Source organism: Balaenoptera musculus, chromosome 9, assembly GCF_009873245.2.
Source record: "Balaenoptera musculus isolate JJ_BM4_2016_0621 chromosome 9, mBalMus1.pri.v3, whole genome shotgun sequence".
In the NCBI taxonomy this organism is placed as follows: domain Eukaryota; kingdom Metazoa; phylum Chordata; class Mammalia; order Artiodactyla; family Balaenopteridae; genus Balaenoptera; species Balaenoptera musculus.
Window position 1 is genome coordinate 91,851,928 of NC_045793.1, and position 12,940 is coordinate 91,864,867.

A 12,940-nucleotide genomic window follows, 5' to 3' on the forward strand; every position below is an offset into this window, starting at 1 on the left:
AACACTTCTGTCCATTATATACGAAAGTTTTTTAGAGAGTAAATCATAATAGTTCTCATCACGAGGAAAAAAATTTTTTTCTATTTCTTTCATGTTGTATCTACACGAGATGATGGAGGTTCACTAAACTTACTGTGGTCATCATTTCATGATGTACGTAAGTCACATCATTATGCTGTACACCTTAAACTCACACAGTGCTGTATGTCAATTACATCTCAATAAAACTGGAAGAAAAAAAAGATCTTGCCCTATCATAGCTACCTCATGTTCTTTTAATTTTCTCTTAATTTGGCCCAAGTTTCTATACTCTCCTTCCAATGTTCATTTTCTATTTTTATTTCTTTTGGCACAAAAGTTACACATGTTCATTGTAAAAAAAGATATTACATTTTATGGAAATATGCACAATAAAAATGCAAGTCGCATTTCACCACCCCAATTTTACTTGTCAACAAGCAAAGCCAATCAAGAGATAGTAAAGATGGAATTTTTGGTTTTGTCAATAGATTTAGATAAGAAGAGAAACTATAATAACCTTTTACCTTTTGTATCTGTTTAAATAGCACTGACCTTTGAAGATTTTTAAAGGGTTTCGTGGACGTGATGCAAACATTCCATTTTTCCTCCGCATGTGCTCATGGGACAGGCAGACGTTGCTATTCCTATCGCCCAACAGAGGACCCAGCGAAAACGAGTGAAGCAGAGAAGCCTTGGAGGAGGTTCCCAGAACCAACCAACGCTTGTGTGAAAGGAGATACCATCTGGTGGGACCAGGTATTTATGACCTCAGGTTCTCTCTCCCTTCCTCATGCCCCCCTCACTGGGCACTCCCCATTCTACTGTGTGAGGCTTACCTCACTGGACACAGCTCATTTCCCAGGAGGCTCTTTGCTCCTGAGTCCCAAGCACAATTATTTCCAGGCGTGCTCAACTGGTCCCTCAGAGCCTCCCTGCTCGTCTTGCCAAAATTCTCCATAGGGCTTCGTGAATAAGTACAATTCTTATACTTTGGTTATTGGACTGCATTGGCAATTGATTTATGTACACATTAAAAAAGTGTATGTTGTGTAGTATATAGGCATATAATTCAGAATTAACTACATGCGATACTGTGGTCATTTCAAAAAAAAAAAATAGTGTATAGCATGAGGCATTTGGTTACAAACATAACCCTGCTCTTACAGCATTGTTCCTATGAGAAAATCAGATTTGATTCACAATCTGCTGATTTATTATACTGTTTTGAATAATGCAACCCATTGTAAGTTTAAGAACTGCTGCTTCTAGTATTATTAGTATTTATAATGATTGGATGTTTTTTGAGTTCATTATGAAGCAATTGAATAGGCAAGTACTGCCAACTTTACTGTGTTCTTTACCAGGTAATCAACACGTTAGAACCAGAGGGGGAAAGAACACATAAATCATGGGCAACTGGGTATGAAAGGGAAGGAAAAATGACTTCCTTTATTGAAAATGGAGGCGTTTTCTTGACAAAATTCACTAGTACTAATTAATAATTGACTTTGCTGCATTGCTCTACTTCTAAAAATAGGAAACAGGATTCCTGTAGGCTTTTCTCTTTTGTTCCAGTAACATTAAAATCTATTTTACTGTTGCACTTTTCTGATCCAAGCTAACCCAGCACGTAACGCAACCCCAATCAGAGGACAGGCTATTGTGAACCACAGAGACATAACTGTTAGCTCAAAAATTCATTACCTTACATTTTTTTAATGATATAACTCCATTAATGAAGCAGATCAAAAACAAGACCAAACAATGTATTGTGTAGGTTACATATTTGGTAAAACTGTAGGGAAAACAAGGGGATTATAAACACAAAATCCAGGAGAATGGCTGCCTCTGGGGGTGGAAAGGATGGAGAGGTGGTCATGGAGGTGGACACAAAGGCCTCCAATAGTGTTGGGAATGCTTCAGCAAGGTGGCGGGTCACAGGGGTTTTACTCTGACATCAGAATGTCTTACAGTTGCTGTCAGAAGGTGGCAATGATGACATAGTTGTTGTTGCCTGGAACATATTTTTTTTTTTTTTTTCACATTTTAATTTATTTTTTGGATGTGCCACACGGCTTGCAGGATCTTAGTTCCCTGACCAGGGATCGAACCTGTGCCCCCTGCAGTGGAAGTGCAGAGTCTTAACCACTGGACCACCAGAGAAGTCCCCCTGCCTGGAACATATCTTAATCATTTTTTTTCGCTTACATTTTCCTTTTGATGTATGCACAGTTACACATGCCATAAATCTAAGCCTGAAAGACCTCTTCCAGCGAGTATAAAATTTAAAAGTCTAAGTGACAAGAAGAATACAAAACAGAGAAGAGAATAGGGGAGCAAAAGCCAGCTGGGCTGGGTGAGAGTTGAGGCCCCGGTGGGGGTGATAAATACAGAGCCCAGGAGAATCAGGGATGGAATTAGGGAGGAGAGAAAGGAGTCACTAGAGGTACAGCTGGGAATTATAAATTGGATCCTCCTCAATGCCCTTCAAGAGATTTGATTACAGGGTGCAATTCCTCTTCAATTATTTACAGCCCGTTTTTACACGTGATTCTTCACATGTGCGGCAGTTTCAGGTCAGAACCGCAGGGGTCAAGGAGTCTACAGTGTTGCCATGTGCAGGTGGCTTTTATTTAGTGTTGATTAATTTAATCCTCCTGTTTGCAACAACAACAACAAAAACAACAAAAACAGCATCAGAGGTGAAGCAAGCAAGCAAGTACGTTTAATCTCCCTGAAAATTGGGCTCTTAATGCCAAGTGTCCAGGTGTCCAGGTGACCAGGTGCGAGGCTTAACTTCTAGGTGGGTGTCTGGGACGGTTGGTCACCTTGTAAAATAGAAATTCTTTCCTCCCAGTAGCTGCCTAGGCCAACCTCTGTTCCTTTTCTTTCCTCTTGCTGTGGGATTCTCCTTTCTGGGCTCCACTTCTATGTTGGGATTCTTCAAGTTTCCACTCCATTATCTTACATTTAATTTAAATGAGTTATCAAGCCCAAATGTCATCTACTTCTTTGTACACTTATAGAGCCTTGAAAAAAGTCTCCAAATTGTGTTTGGTCCCACTGGGTTGTCTTTTCCCTCTCCAACACAATGTTGTCATAAATGAAGTTTTGATTATGTGGTCCCTCTTCCAGAGCATGCTATTAAGATATTAAATGAGACCAGGCTCAGGGATGAAGGCTAAGAACCCTTCGTTAACCCTTTCCTGCCTGCAAATGTTCATTTTTGTTCTTATTCTTTCTTTCCTGTTAATTTGAGAAAACTCATCTTCTCATATTCAAGTTTTTAGACATTTTCTTCTCTGTGTCTATAAAGGGAAAAGTTTGACATCCAAGAGTGTGAATTGGACACCCCCATATCTGTAGTGAGTTTCATGGGTACCAGTTGCAAGATCCCTGGTTCATTTACCAGAAATCAGCCTCTCACTATTTCAATGCAATTTTCTGATAAGTTTGCTATGGTTTGTCTCTTATCATCCAATGTGGTTTGACTGCCTAAAGTGTGCCTTCGCCTCAACATTTTCCCGTATCTATGGTAATTCAATGTTTTGTTTTAGTTATAGCTTTGAGAATAAAACAGTATTTTAAAATTCAAAAGACATTATGTGAGCCATTACCCTTATCTATGTTCTTATGTATTTTTCAGTAAAATCTAAAGGATTAGTGATAGATGATTTTCCTGCAGGAAAATCCATGCTCCTTAGAGGGCCAACGAATGCTCTTCCTTTCCTTTTTCCTGATGAGACTTCAGATGTGACAGTGAGTTAATTTGGATCACGTGAATACAGGCAACCACTCTAGAGAAGTAGAATAAGATGGAAGAAGCTAGGTTCCTGATACCATGAAGACTCTGTACCAGCCCCAATAAGATCCTTAGTTTTGTGTTGAATGATGCCACCTTATATTATAGTTCTACGGCTTATCCAGGTAAAAGAGTTTGATTCATTAATCCATAGTGTTCAAGGCTTCTTTAAAAAACTTTATGGGGCTTCCCTGGTGGCGCAGTGGTTGAGAGTCTGCCTGCCAATGCAGGGGACACGGGTTCAAGCCCTGGTCTGGGAAGATCCCACATGCCGCGGAGCGGCTGGGCCCGTGAACCACAACTACTGAGCCTGCGCGTCTGGAGCCTGTGCTCCGCAAGAAGAGAGGCCGCGATAGTGAGAGGTCCGCGCACCGCGATGAAGAGTGGCCCCCGCTTGCCGCAACTGGAGAACGCCCTCGCACAGAAACGAAGACCCAACACAGCCATAAATAAATAAATAAATAAATAAAAATTTAAAAAAAACAAAAAAAAAAAACAAAAAAAAAACTTTATGGTTGGAGTTTTAGCTAATAAGGAGCCTTTGTTACAAGTAGAATTAGTATTAAAACTAGTGACCATCCCATCCCCCACCCCCCAATTTTTTTGCCATGGCTCCAATTTTAAATCACCTGTCTCATTGTCCCTGCAGCACACGTGAACTTGTAAAATCCTGTATTCCCACTTTTTGGTTGGGGAAATACTATGTAGTTACTGAAGCAGACAGCTCTTGGCTGCAAATAACAGAAACCCCAAGTCAAAGAGCTTTTGACATAAAGAAAAAAAGTAATAGCCCATGCAATTGAAAAGTTCAAAGGTAGGTTTCACGTAAGGCAATTTCTTGGCTCTGCTGTCCTCCATCATCAGATTAGCTTTTCCTCACGAGAACTGAGGTAGAGACTACTCGATTCCAGTAGAATTTTTGGCTGGATCCATGATGGCTCAGCTACGGCTAACTTTCCAGGCCCCCTTGCAGCTGGGTGTGACCACATGACCAGGTCTGGCCAACAGGATATGAGCAGAAGGGATGTATGCGATTTCTGAGTCTTGCTTTTAGAAATTGGGGGCTGGGGGGCGGGCTCCTTCCACCCTTATCCTCCTTCCTATTGGATAGATTTTTGGACATGGTAATGAGTCACTGAATTATAAAGATGAAGGCAACTCTTTTGAGGACAAAACCATCTTGAATCCTACATATTAAGGCAGAACAAGAGAAAAAAAAGGATTCTGGATCCCTGACACTGGAAATGCCATGACAGTTTTCTTTTGTTTTATTTTTTTGGCTGCATCGCCAGCATGTGGGATCTTAGTTCCCCAACCAGGGATCGAATCCCAGCCACGGCAGTGAAAGTGCCGAGTCCTAACCACTGGACCGCCAGGGAATTCCGGAACTGCCATGACAGTCTGGAACTGCTTATGCTTTAACTATAATATGGGAAAGAAAAACTCCTATTTTGTTTATACCACTATTATTTAGAGCATCCATCCTGAACCCCTGGGGTCCCTGAGACCTTTTTAGGGGATCCCTGAGGTCAAGTCTATTTTTGTAATAATGCTGTTGTAGGCTGAATAATGATCTTCCAAAGATGTTGACATTCTAATTCTCAGAACCAGTGAATATGTTACTTTATATGGCGAAGGGAATTTGCAAATGTGATTAAGTTAAGGATATTGAGAGGAGAGTACTTTGGATTATCCAGGTGGGACCAATATAATCAGTGAAGGAAATAAGAGAGCAGAGTCAGAGGAGAAGCCATGATGACACAACATTGCCGGCGTTGAAGATGGGAGGAGAGAGCCACGGGTCACGGAATGTGGGCAGCCTCTAGAAGCTGGCAAGGGCAAGGAACTGGAGTGTCCACTAGAGCCTCAAGAAGGAACCGTCCCTGATGACACCATGTTTTTAGCCCTGTGAAGCTGATTTTTGGACTTCTGACTGAGGAATATAAGGTAAAAGTTGTGTTGTTTTAAGCAGCTAAGTTTATTTTGTTACAGTAACAACAGGAAGCTAATACAAATGCTTAGACATTATTTGCCTTTATCCCAAGCATACAGTGGAGTTTTCCAGAGGATAGATGGTGTGTTATTAGCACGGACTGAATGCATCAGCTATGAGGATCCAGCTGTCTTTCATTAAACTGAATACTAAGGAGGTTAACAAAAATACAAAAACAATGCCATTCTTCTCACTAATTTCTTTTTTGGAAATTTTAGTGTTTTGTTTCATTTAAAACTATGTTCTTTACATTAAAGAAGACTTTCTTTAATGTAAAGAAGAAGTCTTTTTATTGTGATTTCAAATGAGTTAATAGTTTTCGAGTTCTCAGTTTTAATTTCTAATACAGCATATATTGATAAATATAACTCACATCAATAAAAGCTGTTTGTGGTCCTCAATAATTTTTAAGGGTGCAAAAGTATCCTTAAACCATAAAAATTTGAGAAACACTAATATATCCTAAATAATATAGTAACAAAATCGGCTGCTGCAATTTTAAGTCACAAGTTCGCTCACTGTACTATACAAAGGAAAGAAGAGAGCTTTCCTCCCAAAACATTGGATAGAAGCCCCAGCTTTTATTTTGATTGAACCAATTTAAGATCTCTCCTCACTCTTACACCAATCACTCTGACAAGTGTGATTGGATTACCCTGATGCATGCAGTAATCAGGACCCATGCCTGGGGTTGGGTTTAATCCCAATTAAACTGTGTGGTTGCTACCCAGTGGGAGAAAGGGACACACAGAGGCTATGGAGTCAGCCAGCAATATCCATCATGGTTACCACGGAAAATAATAACGATGATGATAGCAAACATGTAGCACTTCCCGACAGGCTCTGTTCTAAGCCCTCAATTCTCACAGCCGCTCAATGAGAACGGTATTGTAATTATTTATTATAACACGTTATATACCCTCTGCCCCCATTTCAGCCCAGAAATATGCTTGGAGAATGTTAAAAGATTTCACTTTCCTAAGATTTTGACCAAAGTTTTACCATTAGCATATGCTAGCAGTAAAATGTGATGGTTTAGAGCACAGGCTGTGAGGTTGGACAAATTTACTCACATTATGCTCAGATTTTGACTGTGGACAATGATAGCCTATTTGAGATCCTTTATAACCCCCCATGGTATTTGTTAGTGGGAAAATTCTATTTTGCATTCAGCAAAACTATTTTAGCCTAACTAACTAGTCTCTTTAGACTTAACATATTCTGTTTCTCTGGGGACAGTGCTCAGTCTGTCAGATTTCTGGCCCCCCTCTTCCAGTTGGTGCTAAGCGTTTTGGGGGATTGGGCGTGGAGGAGTGTGATGGAGTGTCTGGTGGAGAAGGGTGAGGTCCTCAGAGCTACATCCTGGATTGGCAACTGCTAAGGGTGACAGCCCAGCCCCCGGGTACTCCACCAGTGTCCGTGGCTGAAGGGGGGCTGTGGTGTTCTCTCTCGGCTTGGTTAGGCAGCCCTTTCCACCGCCAACACCTGTACCCTGCCTTGGTCTTCACTGGGCCTGAGGGGTCTTTGCACACCAACACTTTTGGTAAATTCCTCAACCAGTCTCTAAAATCATGTCTGTAACACACACCCCTGTTCCCCCAACCCCAATATTTCGCGTGGGAACTGATACCCTTCGGGGAACTGGAGTGGGGCCCTCCCCTGCCGAACCGCGCTGCCTCCTGAATTCGCTTCAACATGGCGGCCTCCAGGCAGCTAAAGGGCGGTTCCTAGGCGGTTCTTCCCCAGAGCCCTCGGCAGAGAGCAGGGCAGAAACCCCTCAGATTTGGGCTTTCCCTTCACCCTATCTACTGGTACTCTTCTCTCAAGGCCGTTGGCACAGAGAGGGAAGATTGGGACACACATCTCTCCCTGCCACTACAACTCTGCTCTTCTCACCGCAGGCCACTGAGAGAAGAGAGAGGAGGCTTTTCTGTTTTACCTACACCTCTCCTCTGTGAAAGTCTATGATCAAGTCTTCCAAATAGCATTTTTTGATATGGCAAAGGAAGAGGTAAGAGAATTTAGAAAAATTCTGTTCTGTGTTGACAAAGCCTGACTTTCAAGCCTGTTGTCTTGGTAAGGAATTAAAAATCTGATTTTGGATGTTGGAAGCTGAATATTAACTCTCTCTCTCTCTCTTTTTTGGCCTTCCTGTTATAACAATCCCAACTCACATTCTCAGCCGCTCCCTACCTCATTCATGTCCTTGATATGCCTTAGGCGCTCTAGGAGGAAGGTTGTATACATCTGAGAGAAAAGTATACAACATGAAAATACATATGTGGGAGGGAAAAAAAGGGCACATTCATACACTTAATAAGGTTACCCAAGGACATGGACAAACCTAGCTTAGAATCGTGGCTCTGTTACCTATGAATTGTGTGCCCTTGGGCAGGTAAAAATCTCTAAGTTTTGACTTCTTTGTTGTGCAGAGAAAACAATAGTATCTACCTTATAGATTTGTTGTGAGGGTAATAATTATTATTAGTGCATATGTTTATCACATTTATGGAACTTTGTAGGTGTTCCATAAATGTTAATTATTCTATTATTAGTGCATAGGTTTATCACATGCTTGCCAATCCCATTTACATACTCACCCGGTATAACACTTACCCTGTGAACATATGTGTGATGATTCTACACATATTGTTCTTGAATTAGTCATTTAGTCTCTGCTCAGGCTTAGGTTGAACTAAGTCAATACTGTGAGAAAATATTACTCAGTGATTGTTAAAGCATTTTGTCAAGCATTTTACTTTCTAACAGTTCCTTCCAATTCTTACAGACTGTGCAAAATAAGATCTCTCTATCTTTGGGGACCTCTTTATCAGGTGGAGGTGCTCCTTCTCCTTTTTGAGCTGTGGAGAAGCTAGATTGGAAAGAAAAGGAGGAAGGAGGAAGTAGGAAGGAAAGGAGGGTAGGAGGAAGAGAGGGAGAGAGGGAAGGAGAAAAGGAGGGAGACCCAGGCAGCAGCATTTATTATAATCTTTGATTCTAGCTTGGCTGACAAGTATGAAGGCTGCTGTAATCCTTATGTAGAAACATCCTTCTGCATATAATGTGAAGCCAGTCTGGTTATTGTGGGTGTCTTTAATGGACAGTTTAGATTTTTACATAATTTATTCACATAACAGATTTCCCAAGCTTCTGTAAAACAGGCATGAAATTATGATTCTGTGACAGACCTGTTTTGTAGCTCTAAGAAAAGTGTTTTAGATGCACAACTATATACCTATAAGGAGGTGATGTGGGCAATCACCTATACCAGGGCTCAGCACACTTTTTTGTAAAGGAACAGATAGTAAATATTTTAGGCTTTGTGGGCCATAGAGTTTGCTCAGTTCGGCTGTGGAAGCTGAAAGCAGCCATAGACAGTATGCAAATGAATGAGCATGGCTGTGTGCCAATAAAACTATTGATGAGTACTAACATTTGAATTTCATGTTATTTTCACTTGTCACGAAATACTCTTCTCTGAATTTTTTCCCCCCAACTGTTTAAAAATGTGGGCTGAACAAAAAGGGCAGCATGCAGATTTAGCCCCTGGGACTGTAGTTCACTGAACCCTGATCTATGCAATGGAAGTAGAGAAACACTGAGGGATCTTTCTACTTGCTTCTGCCAAAAACCTGTAATTCCACAGTGGATATTTGAATCTTTTTGCTTAGGGTTTTAAATTTCTTCTTTTTAAAGAAGATACAAATTTTCTCTGCGGATGCAATGCTTCTAGTTGTTGTCAGCCTTTACAGTTGCATTTTGATAAATTTCTGATTCTTGGTTGATTTTGACAGAGAGAACATAGGAGGACCCTAAGTTTTCTCAGGAGGAAAGAGGTGATGTAGAATGTGGTTAAGAGTTGGAAAGCTGGATTCGTGGGAAACTTGTGATGGCATGAAAGACAAGCTCCTCTTGTTCAAAATTTGGCCTGGCATCATAGCTGCTTGGATAGACTTTAGAAAAGGAATTGGTCAAGTACGGAAGCTCCAAAGGCAGTGTCAGTAATAACCATTTGAAGAGAAAATCTAGGCTGTAAGTATCAACTTCCACCAGGGCATTGAGGAATCCAGTCTAAAGACATGTTGGTCAATAACGTCCAGTGCTGACTCCCAGTTGACCTTCACCACATAGACATTGTATTTTGATACAAGAAGAAAACTCCAGGGAATTCCCTGGCAGTCCATTGGTTAGGACCCCGCGCTTCCACTGCAGGGGGCAGAAGTTCAATCCCTGGTTTAAAAAAAAAAAGAAAAGAAAAGGAGAAGAAAACTCCATTTAAGAATGCCCACCCCCAAACTTCATGTGTTATTTAACTAGCTTGTCCTGTCCAGTATGGGAGCTACTCGTCCCATGAGGCTACTGAGCACTGGAAATGTGGCTTGTCTGAATTGATGAGTGTTGCTGGGTATAAAATACGCACTAGATTTTAAAAACTTCATACCAAAAGAGAATGTAATCAGGTTACATAAAATATATTATTAAAATTAATTGGGTTAATTTGGCCCAGCCAAATTGACACAAAAAACTAAGCATGGCAATGTTTAACAGTTTTGAGGAGTATTGGTCAGATACTTTGTAGAATGGTCCTCAACTGGAATTTGGCTGATGTTTTGTCATGATTGCAGTGGGGGGTTGTATTTTGGGGTGGACTATAGTTTATTGGCCAATGGACCAAGGGGTGACTGTGGCAGGGAGGGTTGTTTGGAAATATGTTCCTTGGAAATATGTTCCTTAGAATATTTTCTTGGCCCAGGCCTGGAATATCCAGTGTATTCTTGCAATGGCTTACCATTTGTATTCTGCTGGAATGTTCAATTTGACCTCCTGATGATGACGATGATGATGGTGATGATGATTTAAACTTTAAAAAAGATGATATTGGCATTATAAAGAATTGCAAAAAATAATGTAGGAGTTCCTGTAGAACCTTCCCCCAGCTTCCTCTAAAGTTAACATCTTCCATGACCACAGTACGATCACCCAAACGAAGAAATTGACATTAGTACAATACTATTAACTGAACAGTAAACTTTATTTGGATGTCACCAGCTTTTCTACTCTTGTCCTTTACTGTTCCAGGATCCAATCAGGATGGCATTCATTTAGTTGTCATGTCTCCTTCGTTTCAATCTGTGATAGTTAGTCTTTGTCTTTCATGACCTTGAGACTTTTGAAGTCAGTTATTCAGAATGTCCCTCGGTATGGTTTGTCTGATATTTTCTAGTATTGTTTGAAATTATTCTTAGATTGAGGTTATGCATTACTGGGGAGAATACCATAGAAGTAATGTCTTTTAGTGTATCATATTGGGGTACATGAAATAGATATGTCTTATTACTGATGGTGTTAAGCTTGATCATGAGGTTAAGGTGGTATCTGCCAGTTTTCTCCACTGTATAGTTACTATTTAGTTACTATTTTTGCCTTTGTAATTTATAATTTTTTGCAGGGGGATTGGGAAAGAGATAATTTGAGACTACGTAAATATCTTGTTTCTTCTTAAACTTGCATCCACTGATTTTAGTATCGGTTTGCGGATCTTGCCTGCAGCATTTATTACTCTGGTGTTCTAATGATGATTTTCTATTTCCTTCATTTCTCCTACGATTATTAATTGAAATCTTCTGTAAGGAAGAGCTAGTCCTTCTCCTCCATTTACTCATTTATCCAAGTGTTTATTTATATCAGTGTAGATTCACATGCTTTTATGCTTTGGGTAATAAACTGATTATTTTAAATAATTTTCTATTGTAATTTTGAAATGGAGAATTTTAATGAATCTTTGAGAAGATACTTTGATTTTCTCATATTTCTCATTGTTATTACATATCTTAATGTTCTTTAAAGTAGCCAAGTAAATGTAAATTGCTGAAAAGTATGCAGTAGATTGTCTAGTGAAGGCAAGGCTCTGCAATCACACTGCCCAGGTTCCAATCCAAACAGTGCTCTGTGACCTTATCCCCTCTGCTTCGCTTTCCTCACCTGTAAAATGAGCTTGCATAGAAAACAAACTTATGGTTACCAAAGGCGAAAGGCAGGGGAGGGATAAATTAGGAGTTTGGGATTAAAATATGCACACTTCTATATATAAAATAGGTAACCAACAAGGACCTACTGTATAGCACAGGGAACTATATTCAATATCTTGTAATAACCTATAATGGAAAAGAATCTAAAAAGAATATATATATATAAAACTGAATCACTTTGCTGTATACCTGAAACTAACACATTGTAAATCAACTATACTTCAATAATAATTTAAAAAACAAACAGGCAAACAAAACAAATAAAATGAGCTTGTAAGCAATATTTGAGAGGATGATTGATGAAAGGATAAAAGGATACTTCAGAGGGTAAAACAAGATATCATATGGAGAATGTTTAGTGTAGCACCTGAGTGTATAGTAAGTGCTTGGTAAATGTTAGTTTTCACTAGTAAGAATAAATAGCTGAAGGCACAATTAACCCTTTGTCATGACTGAACCAGAAATAATGAATTAAGGGATTATTAGAAATCATGTCTTAGATTGGTCCTTTCTTTATGTACTCAGTAAATACCAGACTGAGCATTTAACCTAAGTATTATTCTTAAAATTTTGCTGAACTAGACCTGACTTGGAGCAGTTGAGAAAATTATAGAATTAAAAACAAGCAGGGAATCCCCTGGCAGTCCAGTGGTTAGGACTCTGCACTTTCACTGCCAAGGGCCTGGGGTTCAATCCCTTATTGGGGAGCTAAGATCCCTCAAGCCGCACGGCATGGCCAAAACAAACAAACAAACAAAACAAACCAAGCAAGCATTTATCTTCAATGCCCAACCCTCCTCTATAGCAATCCCTCTTCCCTGTGGCCCCCTCAGTCCCTTAAGCAATGAAACTTCTGTATATTTGGTAACAGAAGCAAACTTACTACCCCTCTCCTGCCACCCCACCTCTTGCCAGTTTGGAATATTATGCTCTCATTCCTTTGTACGGTCAACAAATTCTTATATGTACCAGCCTCTTTATTCAATCCCTTTATTCTTTCCTAAGATTATTCATGTGTCATTTTATGACATCATTGTTTCTCAGTATAACTAGTAATTTGGGGGTTCCAAAGCAAAACATTTCATAAAGGTCCTT